The 18261-nt window shown below is 34.9% G+C and overlaps 1 protein-coding gene across 3 annotated transcripts in view; it reads right to left on the reverse strand.

Annotated features, from left to right (window-relative positions):
* Positions 1-18261, reverse strand: part of CCDC102B (coiled-coil domain containing 102B) — a 338340-nt gene that overhangs the window by 254572 nt on the left and 65507 nt on the right. Inside the window, exon 1 of one of the 3 annotated variants that reach the window (XM_003264327.4) lies at positions 8005-8106. The exons of the other annotated variants lie outside the window; for them this stretch is intronic. The gene's annotated coding sequence lies outside the window, so the exon portion shown is untranslated. Of the gene's footprint in view, positions 1-8004; positions 8107-18261 lie in introns of those variants that run through there. 3 annotated transcript variants of the gene reach the window in all.

An 18261-nucleotide genomic window follows, 5' to 3' on the forward strand; every position in this document is an offset into this window, starting at 1 on the left:
AAATTATTAATTTTAAAGATGTATGTCATTGTTAAAATAGCAGCTGTGAATAAAAACCTAAAAATAGTATTAATTCATGTGTTCTTAACATTATTAATACATATAATTTTATTTTTATCCAAAATTTTGGCAAAATGATAAACATAAAAAAATTATGGGCTTGTAATCTGCTGTATTTGAAGACTTCCTTGTCTTGCTTTGATCCCTGGCTGAAGATCGTTCTTTAATACAGTCTGTAGGACTGATCAAAATGTTACATAAGCAGAGAGAAAAGTAAATGAGATCACTGACAACACTGTAGAGTCTTGGCATGGGAATGGGTATTAACATCTATCTAATGAAACCAATTATGTTAATAGGTTAGGAGAAGTTAAATATGTTTTCAGGGACAAGAAAAATTTTAATGTCCAAAGTATTTCTCATATAGTGTCCTTAAAAATATCCTCACCTCTCAGTTCCTATTAATTCCAATAATATGACCTCACCCACCCGCTGGCTGGTTATGCACCTAGATCCCATTACCATACTAGCATTTCTTTCCATATCAATGATAAGCACCTCTCTGATTACCCTTTACTATTGTCCCCATAGCTCTCTTCTTTGACCCAGCTATGGCCTCCTATCAATGGATCGTATTGCTTTTTCTCTCTTCCTCACCGGCTTCACATCCACTCTCTCCTCCCTATTCTGTGCTCCAGTTTATACAAATTGCTCTGAGCAAGGTTGGCATTCTCTCGACTCTACTTGCTTAGAAACTCTAATGTCAGTGAATTACAGCTGTCTTCCTGCTCCATGTCTGCACCTACACTCTTGATCAGGCTTCGAGAAAACACACCCATTGCTATCTGGTCTCACTTTAATTTCTTGACTCTGAACCTCATATGGGCCTTTAATGTAGCCAAGCCAACTCTATCATAAGGAAATTAATATTTTTTTCTGATTAATTCACAAACATTCTACTGAATAATCCCATACATTCTCTATCTTCAAAATTTTCATATCTTCTTCAGCTCTGCCTTATCTGTTGAGATTGCAGGGGTTTTTCTATTTCACTTAGAAAAGATATGTAATTATAAGACAACTGCCATCCACTGGTTCTATCATATCTATGTGTCTAATAGATACCCATATGTTATTCTGCCTGGTTTTATAGAGAATCACTCCATGTTCTTAATACCAAACTTCCCATTTGTATGCTCTATCTAATTTCCTCTAATCCACTTGAGGACAAGGCCTCCTCAAATATACTCCTCTCCTGTTTAACTAGTTTGTACCTCTTTCTAGATTAGATTATTGCCATTAGCAAATGCACATGCTATAATACCCTCAACATAAAAAAAAAAAAAGATTTTGATCCCCACCCAGCAGCCATTCTGTGTCTTTGGCATTTTTTAAAATAAAAATTATTTTAAAGACATTTTCATTTATCTCATTTTCTCTTGAAGTCGCAGTATCATTTTCAACTCTAGTTCACCACAAAAACAGGAAATCAGTGACTTCTACATTGCAAATCTAATGGTCAATTCCAGGCCCGAAATTCCTGCTTTACGTGACCAATCAGAAGCCCTGTATGTGATTGTCCATTTCATCATTCACTTTCTTGGCTTCTGAGAGCATCCTCTCTCATGGTTCTCCTCCTACTCCCTGGTAGCTGCCCCACATTCTGTCTCAGCTTCACAAGCCTGACTGGAAGCGCTCCAACAGTGAGACTTCAGGCTGGGGCAATTGCTCTGGGTGAAGGCAGCCAAGCGTTGCCTTCAAATTCATTAATTTTCTGAAATTTCCTAACATCTATATATCTGGCCTGAGATGTTCCTTTATCTCTGGGCTCGTGTGTCCAGCTGCCCACTTAACATCACTAAGGATATCTAATCAGCATCTCAGATTTCACATGTTCAAAAACAAACACTTGAACTTCCCTCACATCTACACTTGTTCCTCCACAGTGTTCCCTGTGTCAATTAATGCACATTTCACTCTTCTAGGTTTACAGACCAAACTTAGGGATTATCCTTGATTCCTTTACCTTTTCACACTGCACATCATTGTTGGAAACTCCATCAGTTCCGGCAGGAAAATATGAAATACAGCCTATGCAGAATTTCAAAAACTCCATCTCTAATATCTCCTTCAAACCACCCTGTCTCTTGCCTGGAATATTGTATGGTATCTGGCCTCCCCACTTCTACCTTTTCCCTACTCCAGTATATTCTCCACAGCACAGCCGAGTGGATGCTTTGAACACTCAACTTATGTTACAATATTTCTAGGATCCCAACATTCAAATGGCTTCCCATCAAACTCAGAATAAAGTGGTTGTAGTTTATAATGTTCTCATGATCTAAACATAAATCATCTCTGAACTTTTCATCAGGACCCATGATTTCCCGACCTGAGGCTCCTAAAGTTGGGGTATGAAGAGGCATTTTAAAAGTAAAATAATATTAGGTTGGTGACCATGTAATTGTGAATTTTCCCATTGAAAGTAATGGCAAAAAAAGCAATTACTTTTGCACCACCCTAATATCTTGAAGCTTAAGCTGGATTTACTCCTCCCAAAGTTGCCTCTGCCTGTGCCTCCTTGCCTTGCTCATTCCCAGCAGCTGCCGGCCATCTGGCCATTCCTTGAAGGGACAAACATTCTTCTGACTTAAGACTTCAGCACATGTGATTTCCTTTGCCTATACCTCTCTTCTGCCAAGATTCCTCGTGGTTAGGTATCTTACATCCTTCAGCCTAACAGAAGGGACAGAGCCTGGTCATTTCAAGAGTGCGTGCATATTCTATTCCCTTTTAGCCTGAATTTTCTTTTTTTCTTCCAAGTACTTATCATGACTTAATATATATTTATATAGTATGTGTGGATTCTACTGCTTTACCAGCTAGACTATATGCTCAATGTAAAGAAAAGGGTTTTACTTTTATTCACATCTCTATTTCCATTGCTAGAACAGTGTCTGAGACATGGTAGACATTTATTACTAAATGGATAAATCTAAAACAGAGTGACTTAGACCGATTCCTTTTCTTCCAAAAGGCAAGCATTACAAGTTCCACTAAGTAAGTCAGTCTTCTCTAAAGAAGGTGGCTTTTGCATATTAAGTGCTTATAGGCTTTTAAAATTAATAAAGAAATAGTTGTAAATGAGGTTAACCACAATCACACCACTTTAATTGCTATCAGCAACTTTATTCTTCCAAGTACTTAAATAATACATAAATACACCTACGATGATTATCTGTATCTACAAAAGATGAAAATTTACATTTATTTGGCCAGAAATACTTTTGAAACAGCGTGGAAAGTGGATAGGATATTTGGGAGAACAAAGCCATGTATCCCTTTCAGAGATAAGAGAATCAAGGGGTATCAAAAGAATCAGCAGATGGGAGGTGGAGTTTGTCTTCTGCACTATTTCTACTTCTGATATCGTTTTGGATAAAGATCTATGCTTCTTGAATGTGTCATTTATATTAATTCAGAAAAACATCCTGCTCAGTAATATGGAAGAAACTTATAGCCACAGAGTAAACAATGACAGCCAACCATAGACAATGAATGGACCATGCGAGGTCCAGGAGCAGAGCTTTGCATTCTGCACTTATGCTTAGGCCTCAGCCTTCTGTGAGAAGCCTGTATCTGAGATAGTCCTCCTAGTTCTAATCCATGAATACTGGAATTTCTCCCATTAATCTACATTATCAGGTCAAATTTATTTAGTCCCATACCAAAAACATAAAAGCCAGCATGTAAATTCATATAGCATTAACACCTTTAGAGGCCATTTGTAGCACGACATAATTGCAACATCCACGTTTTTAATCCATGCAATCATAAATTCTAAAACTTAAGTTTCATTATTACAAAAAGAATGAAGAAGCCTGGGCAGTATCAAAAATAGGACGGCAGGGACTCTAAGTAGTTGCTTTGACCCAACTCATTCCTACCATTGACAATACCTGTAAAGTGATTTCAAAACAGAGATAGAACAAAGCTCACCTGAACTCTCAGACAATCCCTGGGATTATTCTAGCTCCAAATTAGGAACCGGTTATAAACAGAACCTTCTAGAATTATATGAAACACCAATGGATTATGGCACTTCCACATCTTTCTCTTTTTTCCTGTGCTACCAAATGTTATAATCCCACGGAGCACCTTATAATTTTCTTGCTTTATTGTGAAATGCATTTTCTTCTCATCCAGAGAAGAAACCCTTGTTCAAAACCCTTTATGCCAAAAGATAGAAAATTCATGAATATAGGCTGACTAATAAGACTATTTGATCTTTTGCAGAGGTCATAAATGTAATCTTTCACCTAATGCCTTCACAATCCTAAATTCACTAAGGGAGGAAAGGAAAGATTGTATGAAACACTCTCAAAACTATTTCCAAATAAAAATGAGTCTAAAGTTGCTACAGGTTTTTCTTCATGGAACTATTGCCTTTTTACCTGTGTTATATTTCCAAACGTTTACTGCAGCTTAGAAACATATGCTCCCGAGTCAGTGACTAAAAATCCCACTTTTATTTTTGGAAGCTTTAATTCTACAAATCTGAAACAGACACTATGATAAGATACATTTATAAATTCTTCAGTGAGCATATGTTTTTTTCCTCAATATTAAGGACACCTTTTTCTTTAGCTACCAAGAAAATCCTTCTATCAAAATTTTAACATCAAATATTTTAATATATTTATGACACACAACAGCAATTGTTTTAGGAAATATCATTAAATATAAATCAACTCAGATAATATTTAAGTATATAATAATGTTAACAATCGTTTGCAAAGCTATGACTACAATTAAATGGCCTTGAGCACAACCTCCAATACAATATCTAGTTTTCCGTTTTACAATCAAGATCTCAAGCTCACACTCAATCTCCATTGAGCACCTACAATTAGTTAGGGCACTGAGGATGGAGTACTAGTTATACAAAATGCCTTCTATAGAATATATTCTTAGAATGCAACCTAGACCTGTACAAAAATAAAATCTCAAGGTCAGTGACCAAATCTTTGCATTTCAACTATCCTCATCTGTTTTCGTGTATGGCAAAAAGATACTCCTTCAGTAAAGCCTACTTAATGATAGTATGCTTCTAAACTAGTAGGCAGTATGTTTATAAAATGATAGCATAGTTACAATCATGTATACATTGAAAAAAATACTCATTGTTATGAAATAAGCTATAATTTTTATTTCGTTAAAAAAAAGAAGAAAATGAATGTTATCCCAGATACTAGTTCTACTTTGAGAAGAAGTAATGTCTTTAAGGTTTGGATATATGAAGAAAAACATGTTAATAAATAAGTTCTATTCTCTTTTACTGTGAATATACTGTATTTTACACTATCTATTACAATGTGAATTTTATATATGCTTTTCACCCATTGAAATGAAACTTATACAATGCCTTTATTTGATAATAACTTGGTCATTCCATAGTTTTAAGAGTATTTGGTCGCTGAGTGTTCATTGATACCACGTAGCAAAAAGAAACAGAGGAAAGTCAGTGCATCCCCAGTGTTATTCCTGGCCACCTCACACATCTCATTTGTGAATAGGTAATATTCAAGGCAAATCAGTGATGACATTTTCTCTGAGAATGCAAAAGATACCTTCTCTAAGTAGATTTAAGAAAATGTAAGAGAGAGAAAAGCTTAAGTGTTGAATCTGAGAGCCACTAATTTAAATGTAAAAATTACCCCTTATTTGCAGTGTCAGTCTCTTCCCTCAATTCCCAAAGGAAAAGAGTGGCCCAACTGATAGAATGGTGATTCATCTGGATTTATAGAATATTGGAATGGATCTTTGGACTGTTGTCTCACGACCTCCTCCCTGCACCCTAAAATCCCAGTGTCCACTTCAAACCATGCTGCTTGACTTCTGCCAGATTCACATTCCTCGAATACCAGCACAACATAGTGGAAACAGCTCTGGAGCCAGAAAGACATTATTTGAAATTCTGGTTCCCTCACTTTCTTTATCTGTGGCTTTAAGCAAATCATTGAACATTTCTGAACATCAGGTTCCTTCAAGTGCAAAATGAAAATAATGTGTAAAATAATGTTCATTTTCTTGCAGAGCTATCAAAATTGTGGATATGTATGTAAATCATCTTGCATGCAGAAGATGCTATTATGTGTTGGCAAAATGATGATGATGATGATGATGGTAAAGATGATGAAAAGAGGCACAGATACTCCACCTCTTTTCAGAAACTTGCAATTGTCCCCTTTGCGTGATATGTAAAGGCCAAATTTTTCTGTGTGAAATGTTAAGATGCTCTATCAATTTTTCCTGCTCTATGTGTTGAGTACAACGTCTGATACTCACAAAGGTATATTTTTTTCTGCTCCAATCAGATAAATTACTCACCATTCTTTTATGCTATATGCTAATTCGTGTTCAAAACCCTTTTTGCCAATTACTTCTTCAAAGTAGAGTATTCCTCTTGCTTTCAGCACCTATCCAAGTTCTACTAGTTTTTCAAGACTCAGTTCAAGAAGTTGAACTTTTCTTTAAAGCCTCTGGCATCTCTTTAGGACTGACATACCTACTAAAAAGGGAATTTCTGAATATTTTGGCATTATGGCAGAATTCAATTGGTCTTGTAATATCAGCATAAGAGATACGATGACCTGAGATCATTTCTTGTATTTTAAGAATTACAGCCGTTGTTTTGTGGCTCTAATAATTAGATAAAGCACTCATAAATTATTTTGAAGCCAAGCCCATAGTGAGGCCCAGAAACAATGTCCCAGTGATCAAGCAATTATTGAATCCAATGATAACATATGAAGGATGCAAAAGAGAGACAATGAAATGATCTATGATTTCATAAGAACATATGATATTTTGGAAAATAAAGCAATTCACATAAAGCATTTTTCTGAATATATTCAAATAGGTCACACAAACCTACACAGATATTGTATCACTAACTTATAAATATTTCTTTCTAATTTATTTCTTTCATTAAAATATGAAATAGAATTCAAGAATATTTACCAGATATATAAAAATATTTATTGACAATAACATATTTTACTAACAAGAGAATATTTACTCAAAAGTTGTAATAACACCATTTCCCACGAAAATGATTAGCAAAAACACATTCACATTATTTTAGAAAACGGAAAAACTGGTACTGATGTAAATAAGAATATCAATAAATATTTTATATATTTTGGTCCTATGTTACTGACATATTTCTAATTATATTTTTTGAAGAATCTTTCTTATATTTATATTTAATAAATGTACTCACTTGACATTCAATTGATAGTTTATCTTTGCAGAAAACATAAGCAAATGCTTCCCAAAGGTTTCCAGAGATTTTTTTCAGTTTTATAATTTATTTCTATATAGCTAAGCATTATTTTTTATTATGCACAGGATTTTATTATTTTATTCTGTATCCCTGTCTCTTCCACACTATACAGGTAACATGTAAAGAAATCAATATTCGTGCTAAGTTTGAAATATACTTTCCGTTAACGAATACAAGAATTTAGCATGAAGACTCAACAATTGAAAAGAATTCAAGGTACATGAGGCATAGACAGGAGGGTTTCCATAACAATTTTACTTTTTTACTGTAAGAATATAGATTACTTCAAACACAATGACTAATTCACATTCATTTGGAACAATGAAACAAAATTTTAATATCAACATATACTATTACTGTCTAAATGTAGAGTTGAAATTCTTACCTGAGTTTTGCTTAGTATACAGTTATTTTTTAAAGACAGGAAATGTATGACAAATTGTCAGGATAATAACACCCACAGTGGAAAAATGAAAGGGGAAAGGAAGGAATCACTTTAAAAAGAAACTCCAAATCCTTCTGCTTCCCAGCTCTACAGTAGTTTTGCTCTGCATCTTGTAAGCAACTGTCTTTGCTCCGAGAACAACATATGCTCTGCCTTAGCAGGAAAATATAAAAATTAAATAGAAAACCACAAGGTTATTAAACACTCTTACCCTCTGGGCTTGCTGGGCTGCGCCAGTGTCTCAGTTGCAGCCACATGTGTAAACAACAGAATTTCCTGCATCCTTTTCTCATCTGTACAGTTCTGGAGTCCTAGCCAACAGGATTATTTCCAGCTTTAAGGGCACTCCACATAAACTCAAAAAAGATTCCCATTGGTTGTGAAGTTTTATTGAAACCACTACCACAACCCCCTCTTTGGATCACCATTGCGCCAACCAAAATAAAATCATTTTTAATGTTCCCTAAGTATGGGTATCCAAAGCTTTCCATACAACCATTTGAAACCTGTACTGTGGATGAAAAAGAAAAAGACACCCACGCCTTCATCCACAAGTGTACTTAATGTTTAATTACAACAGTATAACTTGTAATAATAATAGAAAAAACTAAAATAGCAAGGCAAAAAAAAAAAAACCTAGAAAGTACCTATCTGAAAAATATTTAAAAGGAAATTATCCTGCAGATTACAGGAATAATATAAAATATTCATCCAATCTGATTTGCATTAGATTGCACAAAAGCAAAAGAAATCATATTTAATAAAATATTTGAGTATACAAATCATGAAACAAGAACTGTATGTCAGAACCCTTGATCGTGGTCACATTGGCAGGAATTGTGAGCTGTAGTCCCCGGGGTGCCCAGTGAAAGCTCCCTGGCCCCTTCCCCTGGGGAAAAAGAATATGAAGTAGCTTTCCAGTGACATGACTCAGCTGTCAGGAAGTGTTCTGATCCGGGTTGTCGGGGGAGGCGAGAGACCGCATAAAAGAGAGCTTCTCTGGTGGAAACTAGCAGCAAAAAATGTCCAAAGTAAAAAAGAAAAAGACAAAAGGTAACAGGATCGACTTGCTCCTTATAAGTAGCAAAAAAACAACGTTTGAAATTTAGGCAATAAATGTCTTCAAATTATTTTATTTTTCACCCTTCCCTAATTTGTAGGCTTATTACGGTGTTTTCATCTATCTCTACTTAACATTCTTTTCCCACTTACTTTCTGATGCAATGGAAAAGGTGGCCATCTTCCTGTATAAAGCCAATTGACCCATTCGAGCTAAACTTAATCATGATTCTCTCTCCTCTATCTTTGAACTTTCCCTCTTGTCTGGATTTTCCCCACTGATGTTAAATACCATACATTCTTTAGTCAATTTCATGTATGCCAATAAACTTTACTTTCAATTCGGTCATTTTCACTTTTAGGTACCATTCTTTCTGTCATGGCCAAATGATTGAAAGTTCTCCAGCCGAGAATTTTATTTAGTCTTGTACCCACCTGATTTTAATTCATCAAAGTGACAATACACACACACACACACACACACACACACACGCATGCACATAAATATTCTATTTATTTTTAATTTTTCCAACTCACCTCAATCCTTCTAGTTGACATCTACACAGCCTTTCATACTGTTCACAACCCTGCCCACATGAAGACATCTCTTGTCTTGGCATAACACTCTCCTGGTTTTCCTCTTGACCTCTTTTGCTGGCTCTCCTTGCCATCTTTGATGATGCCTCATCCTCCATCTATCCTTTGGTGTGTGTCACGTATGTTCTTAGATAAATCTACATATAAATGTGTATATTCTCTCTCTGGATAATGCCACCCATCCTCATAGTTTCAATTACTATCTTTCTTTTTAGATGATTCCCAAATATCTACTTTTAGACCCAATGACCAAATTTTCAATACTTATATTTGTCAGCACACTATACCCCTCAACTAGAAAATGACACAGATATGGCATCAACTTGTCTAAACTGAAATCATCATCTCTCTATGGACCTGCTGCGTTATCTGTATAAATGTCAACCCAGTTCTACAGTTTCCCAAAGAAAAATCCTGGAAGTCATCCTTGACTCCTTCTATTCTATATCAAATCCAGCACTAGTTCCTTTTGATTGTACTTCGATAATTTGCCCAGTCTTCTTTTCTCACTGCCACTACTCTGGTTCAGACAACCATCATGATCTTTCTAGATCACTGCAGTATCTCTCTTCTCTTAAATTGTCTCTCTTCTCCCAGCCTTCTTCTGCTCCATCTTTAAAAAGATACAGTAGTCTATTTCCGGTACTTATGCACTTGAAGTCCCTGGAGGTTTTTTAATCTTTTTGTCAACTCCCTTCTTCATAATACACTGGCTTTTCCTGGCTTCTAAACCACAACTTTTCTGGATTATGGTTTCATCTTTCTGACCATGTCCTATTTTTATCTCCTCTCTTATTACTTTTCTCTCCTTTCAATGGTGGGACACCTTCAAGAGGCCATCACTGGTCCTATTCGTATTTCACATTTCTGTCTAGGTGAGCACATCTGTTTTTGAGGCTTCTTTTGCCACACATATTTGGTGAGTTGAATTGTGTCCTGTAAGAAGATATATTGAAATCCTAACTCCCCATACCTATGAAGATGATTATTTAGAAATATCGTCTTTGAAGATGTAATCAGGTTACACTGAGGCCACACTGGGTGACGGGGAACCATATTCCAAGGACTTGTATCCTCATAAGAAGAGGGGAATTTAAACAAAACGCACAGGGGAGAATGTCGTGGGAGAGACAGAGACAGCAATTGGAGTGATAGGTCTACAAACCAAGGATTACCAACAATCACCAGAATTAGGAAGAGTCAAAAAAGGGTTCTCCCCTAGGGCTTTCAAAAGAGTATTGCTGACTGACACCTTGACTTTGGACTTCTGTCCTTCAGAACTATGAGATCAATTGTTTTAAGCCAAAAACTTGTGATATTTGTCACAGCAGCCCTAGTAAACTAATAGACATATAATTCTGAAATATATATGGCCTTTCCTTAATAGTTTCTAAAGCTTCAGATCTGTATTTCCAAAGTCTAATGAAATATTCACTAGGAGCCATTTAAATCTTTCAATAATCTCCAATCATCAAAGCTCTTATATTTCTTCCAAAGACTCTACTGTATCTTGTAATCTCAATCTTAAATAAATACACTACCACCCATCCAGCCTCTCAATCTAGAAACCTCTTTGCTATTCCTAAATTCTTACTCTTCTTCACCATTCAAATTTAATAACCCATCTTTACATTAAAACCTGAAACCTCTCTCTTCACTTTTATCTCCTTCTGTATCTTTGCATTTGTTTTTGTCTTACCACAACATTTTTTTTTTACTGGCAAGTTTACAAATTAATGACCAGTAAAATCTGACTATATATGGAGGGCACTGTCTTACTTGCAGCTTTCTCATGTGAAGGCTCTTTTTGCCCCACACAGGCCACATCGATTAGGGTCAGAAAATGGAGAAGGTGTCCTACTTCATCCTTATTGCCAAGTCTGGCTCACAAATTATTTGTTCATTGATAGCATGGGACCTCTCAGAATCAAAACCAAAGTTATCTACAGTCTCCATCCTAGTTTCAAAGGGTACATCGACACCATGGTTATAATACCCCCGTGCACACACACCTCCATTATCCTAACACTCCATATCATATAACAATCACTTGGGGGCATATAAAAAAGAGATGAGAAAAAGTCAGCCGTGAGGTTTCCAAAATTTGTTGGCAAGTTTATAATGTCTTGAGGTACTCAGCACACATCAATGAAGCCTATTTTTTTTTAGTGGATTCCAGTTTCATTCTATATATTACATCCACCCTGTGGGTTCTGATATTTATCTACCCAGTATCCTTTCTCCCCTTCCTCCCTACAAAACAATTTTTTATTTTTGTTTGGAGCAACAATGTGGTCAATTTTTTTTGAAGCCTTTGTTACCAAACCTCCCATACAAATATATTTGGCTGTGTGGTGCAGTTTTGCCAATGAAACGTAAGTGGAAACCTAATGGGTTTAGAAAACTTTTGTATTTCTAATGCCAGTCTGTTGACTTCTTTCTCCTTTTTCATTCCTTGAACAAGACAAGGAGGCTGGAGATGGGGAAGCTATTCTTAAATGATAATAAGCTCTTGAAGTCATGATTCAGATGCAAGCCACACATTAAGAACAGCAGAACAACTCTGAGTTTTAATCAACCTCATGAGAGATTTCAGTGATGGGAGGAAAAGAGAACTTAATCTGGTGAAACTACTGTCATCAGATTTCTCCTATGTCCTTATTTATTAGATTGGGAACTAGAGGCCAATGGAAAATTGTAATATTATCTAGCTGGAGAAACAATGGGTAATAAATATTAATCAAAACTGATTTACTCTAGATTCTTATCACCTAATTGGGAGGTCCAGAAGAAATCATGAAATTGAAAACTCCTACAGCAACCTTTACCCAATGTTACATCTATCTCTCACCATCTCTGTGGGGCAGTTCCTGCTTCCCATAGAAAAAGTTAAGGCTACAGCTAAAGCTATACTGATGGATTTATTTACCTGTCTGTTTTCTTAAAAATCTATGAATTTCTTAAGAAGATAATGTTGTATTTATATTTTAATATTTTGCAAAAAACAAAGCAAATAAATTAATGAATAAGACCACAAAGCTGACAGCTGGCTGGTAGCAGAGCTAAGACATATCTTGGTCTCATCATTTAATGAAACAGTAAATGGATAAATGGATGGATGGATGGATGGATGGATGTTCTATGAACACACTGAAGAAAATAAAAATAATGTCTCAGAATTGGACATGTTATAGAGAAAGTAAATTAGAAAGATATACTATGAAAATATTGAATAAGTATATAGTGATCTTAAAATTCTTCTAACATTGTTTTTTATTCTACTTTTATAAATGGAAAGAATTAATAGTACTAACATTAGATACAGATATGCCTGTCATTGACAAACTTTTTTAAAAAATAGAAATACCAATGAAGTCAGACAAATAATTTTCTGTGGACCTTAGTAACCATTTGAATTCAGCTGTAGTTTAAAAATCTTAACTGCTACAATTTTAATTACTTAACAATATTTGTAAAATTACTCTAAAACAACATGTTACAATGTCAGCAACTGAAAATTTTTTGTAAGGAAGCCAATTTTGGTTTTGATTGAAATGTACTAGGTGATTTGAAATCATAGATTACAATCGTGCATTCATGAACTCACAGAGTGCAGCTGTGATGTTCCAAATGCACTCTTCACTAATCAGGAGAGACCAGCTGGGCAGCCAGCAGATCTTATTAAACTCACCTGTGTGTGCCCAGATACACCAGTCACGTAAGTCCAAATGACAATAAATGAATCTTATTGCATCATTATAGAAAATATTATTTTCTTCCCTCCTGCTATTTTAAAAATAGGAATAATTGTCTCTCAATGTCCAAATTTTCTTTATAAACGGAATATGCACTTTTATGAAAATGTCTAAGCTATGACACAAAACTAACTATATTTATATTTTGTCAACTAAAGGAAAAGTTAAGAAAACAATTTAAGAAAAATAAATCTAATCTACAATATCTAACATGCAGAAAAAAGACATCTTGATGTCAGACAGACCTGAGTTCAAGCATTGGTTGTGTGTTCTCAAAGAGTTACATCTCTAAGCCTCGGTTCATGTATGTGTAAAAAAGATGTAACCTGTAGAAAGATTCTGACAGTTAAGAAATAATGGATATAAAGTGCTAAAACAGTACGTCACAAACACCCGAATGAATTAAAGGAATGGATTAAAGCTATCATTGGCAATAGTTGTTTTTAAAAGTAGTTATGTCGACCTAACTACAACATCTACAAAATAATCTAATCAATTTTTTATATTGTAAATATGAACATTAAGTAAATTCAGGCATGTCCCAGTCTGATGGTTTAACTTACGTTGCTACCTCTCAACCTGGTAGCTTTATGGTTGTGGTCTTGTTTTGGCACCCACTACTTAGGCTCTGACCAAAGCAGTTAGACACATTACTTAAGCTTCTAATAAAAACTGTGAAATTATCTTTGTGAGACTGAAAATTTTAGGACATTTCCTTGGGAATATCTAATTATTAAAAGGTGGCCTAGAAATAAATATTTGCTTTTTAAATCATCAGATATAGTTGATAAAATTAGGATTAAAATATAATCATTAGGTTTTAATTGAGCTCATAGCAGCAGTAAATGGTTAACTGTTCTTTGCTTGGTTAATAATAGTAGGATGTACTCAGCTTCTTGGAATGATTTCTCCAACTCAGCACTGTGGACCTTTGGACCAGATAATGCTTTGTTACGTGAGGCTGTCCCGTGCAGCAGCCGCCACCTACTAGTTACCAGTAGCACATCTAGTTGTGCAAACCAAAAATGTTACCAGACATTGCCAAATGTTCCGAGAGGCAAAATCCCTATCAGTTGAGATACACTGTTTATACTGATGGAGTAGGGAAAAGATGAGGCTACGATTTAGCTCTGCTACTCACCAGCTGTCAGCTGTGTAGTCTTAGGCAAAGTTGACTCCATTATTCCAAGTCTCATTTTTATTTTTCATATATGAATATATATATATGAACATAGGAGAGAAAAAATATATATAGTCAGGAAATTAGACTAGATAAATTTGAAAGTTTAGTTTAATAAAACATTAGGTGCTTTAAAATCTCTCTCTCTCTCTCACATACACACACACACACATACACACACTCTATTTACACATTTCAAACAGTCAGTTATGTAGTCTGTATGCATTAGGATATCAAACACATAAGGAATAAAAACAAAAAACATTGTTACAAAACCTATTTTTGTTTGCAGGAAGCAGTCTTACAGTGTTATAATTAATTTTTCTGAGTGACTTCTACTCCAGGATTACCACATACACGGAAAGAACAAATGCTTCACCTTAATACATCTACATCAATAAGGCTAAGCACTGCTTTTTTTCTCAAAAGAACTCAACATCCACTATACTGATGAAAAGTGCTTTTACTGATCAGGAACTATATTAAGTTGCAATTCAACTTGACCTCACTAAGGAAAGAGTGTCTACAACTGAACAGAAACATTAATTTTACAACATTGATTAAGGAAACATATCTCATTTCTGCATCTGTAAACTCGAACTATTTGGGCAGCCCTTGCTAAATAATCTCTTTCAAGACAGAACTAATCCTCCTCAATGCATAATTGTCCTGAATAATGTTAATAAATATTCTTGGCAGCAATATTGAACCACCACTTGCTAAGGCATATGGATTAATTTTCTCTCAATAGTATGAGTTTTATTTTACTCTCTTGAAAGTTTACCATTTTTTGCTAATCTCTGCTTTTGATTTCTTAGGACAAAACATTACCTACACTCTGTGAAATTAAAAAAATGTCATTTCCTTATATCGTAAGAGATTGTCATTTTTGGCCATAAATTGCAGGTATAAACAAAACATAATAAAAGTTACCAAAACAGTAATGCTTATAGCATAATCTATGGCTTTAAAGACAATCTGAACCAAGTCCTAAAAGATCTAGGTTTGTTCTTGATCCTAACATGTTGCTTATGTTAGACCACATATTTTACTGAAGATTTTGGGAAGTAAAAATGTACGTATGTAAGAAAATTATTATTTTTCTTATGTTACAAGGATCTATATAATAATGATTGAGTGGTAAAACATATTCTTTAATAAAAACAATATTGCATTTATTATAATTGTAAGGTATGAATTTCTAAAGTATTATATTTAATTAGTCATGACATTAACCAGGTTTGATGGCTGGTATGGTTTGAATCTGCGTCCCCACTCAAATTTCATGTTGAATTGTAATCCCCAGTGTTGGAGGTGAGGTTTGGTGGGAGGTGATTGGAACATGGGGGTGGATCTTTCATGAATGGTTTACAACCATCCCTTTGGTGCTGTTCTCATGATAAGAATTCTCGTGAGATCTGGTTGTTTAAAAGTGTGTGTCACTTCCCTCTCTCTCTTCCTCCTACTCTCACCATGTGAGACGCCTCACTCACCCTTTGCCTTCTGCCATGACTAGAAGCTTTTCTGAGCGCCGCCCCCCCACAAAACAGAAGCTGCCATGCTTCCTGCACAGCCTGCAGAGCTATGAGCCAATTAACCTCTTTTCTTTATAAATTACCCAGTCCCAGGCATTTCTTTACAGCAATGCCAGAATGTACTAATACAACGGCTGTTAACAAATATTGAATATTTAGAGCATATGTGAGGTAAGCCAGTGCAGCTTAAGGATTTAAAAAATTCATATAAATGAAACAGAAAAATGTCATGATTGAAAAAAGCACCATTAGAATTGTTATACAATTTCCGTTTGAGAAAGAGTAAAACATGGAGTTTAGTCTTGAGTATCAACTGTTAAACCTGAGTCAATTATACTCAAAAACACTCACAAATGTTATCAGCAGACTTTAATTTAATATAGTAGGCTCCGTATAGTATGTTTCCTCTCCTATTTGCCATAACATAAAAGTATTGCTCTTGTTTTAAAAATAAGCCTCTAACAATGGTGAAATCAAGAAAGAGTGATTTACATCTTCTGATGTAAATCAGACAAGACATTTTTGGGAATTTCTAGACACCAAAAATATATGGGAACTGATGACAGGGACATCTAAGCATGGGAAACTACCTCACCCAATATCTGAAAGAGAAGGCTGTCAACAAGGTAAAAGTCAGTCTTCCCAAAGTATCTGGTAGAAAATCTAAGTGCAGCGTAAACCCAAACCAATGAGGTGTAAACCATCAGGATTATCAATGCATTGCCTGCCTGACCACAGGGCTTGGGACCTTAACTCTCTGCTCACACACACAGCAGCTGCTTGGAGGACACAGTCTAATGCTGGAAGAAGTGACATTTAAATGAAGTAAATTATCTCTCTGAGGAGGCTTCCTAGCAGGAGCACAAGGGACAGGGAGAGACACATCACAAAGTTTTAGGAAACTTCAAGACTCCAACAAGTTCTAAAAAATAAAGGAAAGAGGCTGTTCACTCCTATTGAAACGCACTTAAGGAATCTACTCAAAAATAAGACTTTCTTACTTTTAGTTTATGGACTTCTAGAACCTGATTACCTGCTCTCCACCCACATATCACAATGGGAAACCTGACTGAAAACAGGAGCCTTCCCAGGCCAGGTCTGCTGGATAAATAAACAAACCAATCGCACCAACCTCCACTGGGTGCCAGTTACCTCACCTGCAAAACGAGACCAGTAAGTTGTTGAAAAGATGATTATGAATCTGCAAAAGAGAACCTCCAGCCTGGTAGATAGTAAGCACTCATCAAATGTAAATGGCATGTGTAATAACAATAGTAACAATAATAATAATAATGGCATACATTCAATTACACTAAAAAAGAATGGCCTCACATACGGTTAAATTTTTGTTTTTGTTTGGTGCTAATTAATCAATCCTGTGATTAAAATATGGTCTTTGTCTTTTAGAAACAATGTTGAATATTTTTACTGTATTATGAAACAGGATTAGCACAACACCACAAACATGAAAATGAATATTATTTTCATTTTAAACACTTTCAAGCAAATTTCCCTCAAGATTTCATTTAGTTTTGGTTAATCAATGCTGATTAAATCAAATCTTTTATTTCCAACTACTGGAAATTAGAGAGTGAAGACAGTGTCTCTGAACTTTAGGAGGGTAATACACCCCTGATCCAGATCAAAAAAAGCTGAGAATATCAAAACTCTGATGTCAAAGCAGAGGACATGCAAAAATATCCATTCAGATGAAAAAGAAATATGCAGTGCAATTAGCTAATTAAATAAAGCACTAATATTTCCATAGCATACTTTCCTATACACAGACATAGCTTGTATTGACTTCAAAAACCTTTGAGAGAGAAGAGGAAAAGGAATAAATCATTACATTTATATATGTGTATGTATATACATATATATATATATATATATTTGAAAGGTGATTTTATTTCATTATATTCCTACACAACAAGGACAGAGAGGTGTATATGTTGATTTTCCTCATGAACTCTAAAATGCACCAAATAAGTAAAAATATAAACTTTTGGGTGATAAGCTGAATAAAAATACGTAATTTAATCCAAATCCTAGAAGTACAAAAATGAAAATTTGGACCTATAAACATTATTAACCATTTTCCAAGAAAATTCAATGATGATAATGTATTTGATAGGATAGTAAAAGAACAAGACTACTATTGCTTCTTCAAAGAGAAATTGCATTCCAATTCATTGAAATCAGAAAATTTCACTTTCTGGTTAAATGATAGAAATTATTTACACAATATAGCTATAATAAAAGTAGCTTCAGTATTTACATTCTTTGTCTAATTCTAGAAACCCTCAAAAAATACCTCAATGACTGTTATTCTAGTTATATCT

This window comes from Nomascus leucogenys, chromosome 4, assembly GCF_006542625.1.
Source record: "Nomascus leucogenys isolate Asia chromosome 4, Asia_NLE_v1, whole genome shotgun sequence".
NCBI classification, from domain to species: domain Eukaryota; kingdom Metazoa; phylum Chordata; class Mammalia; order Primates; family Hylobatidae; genus Nomascus; species Nomascus leucogenys.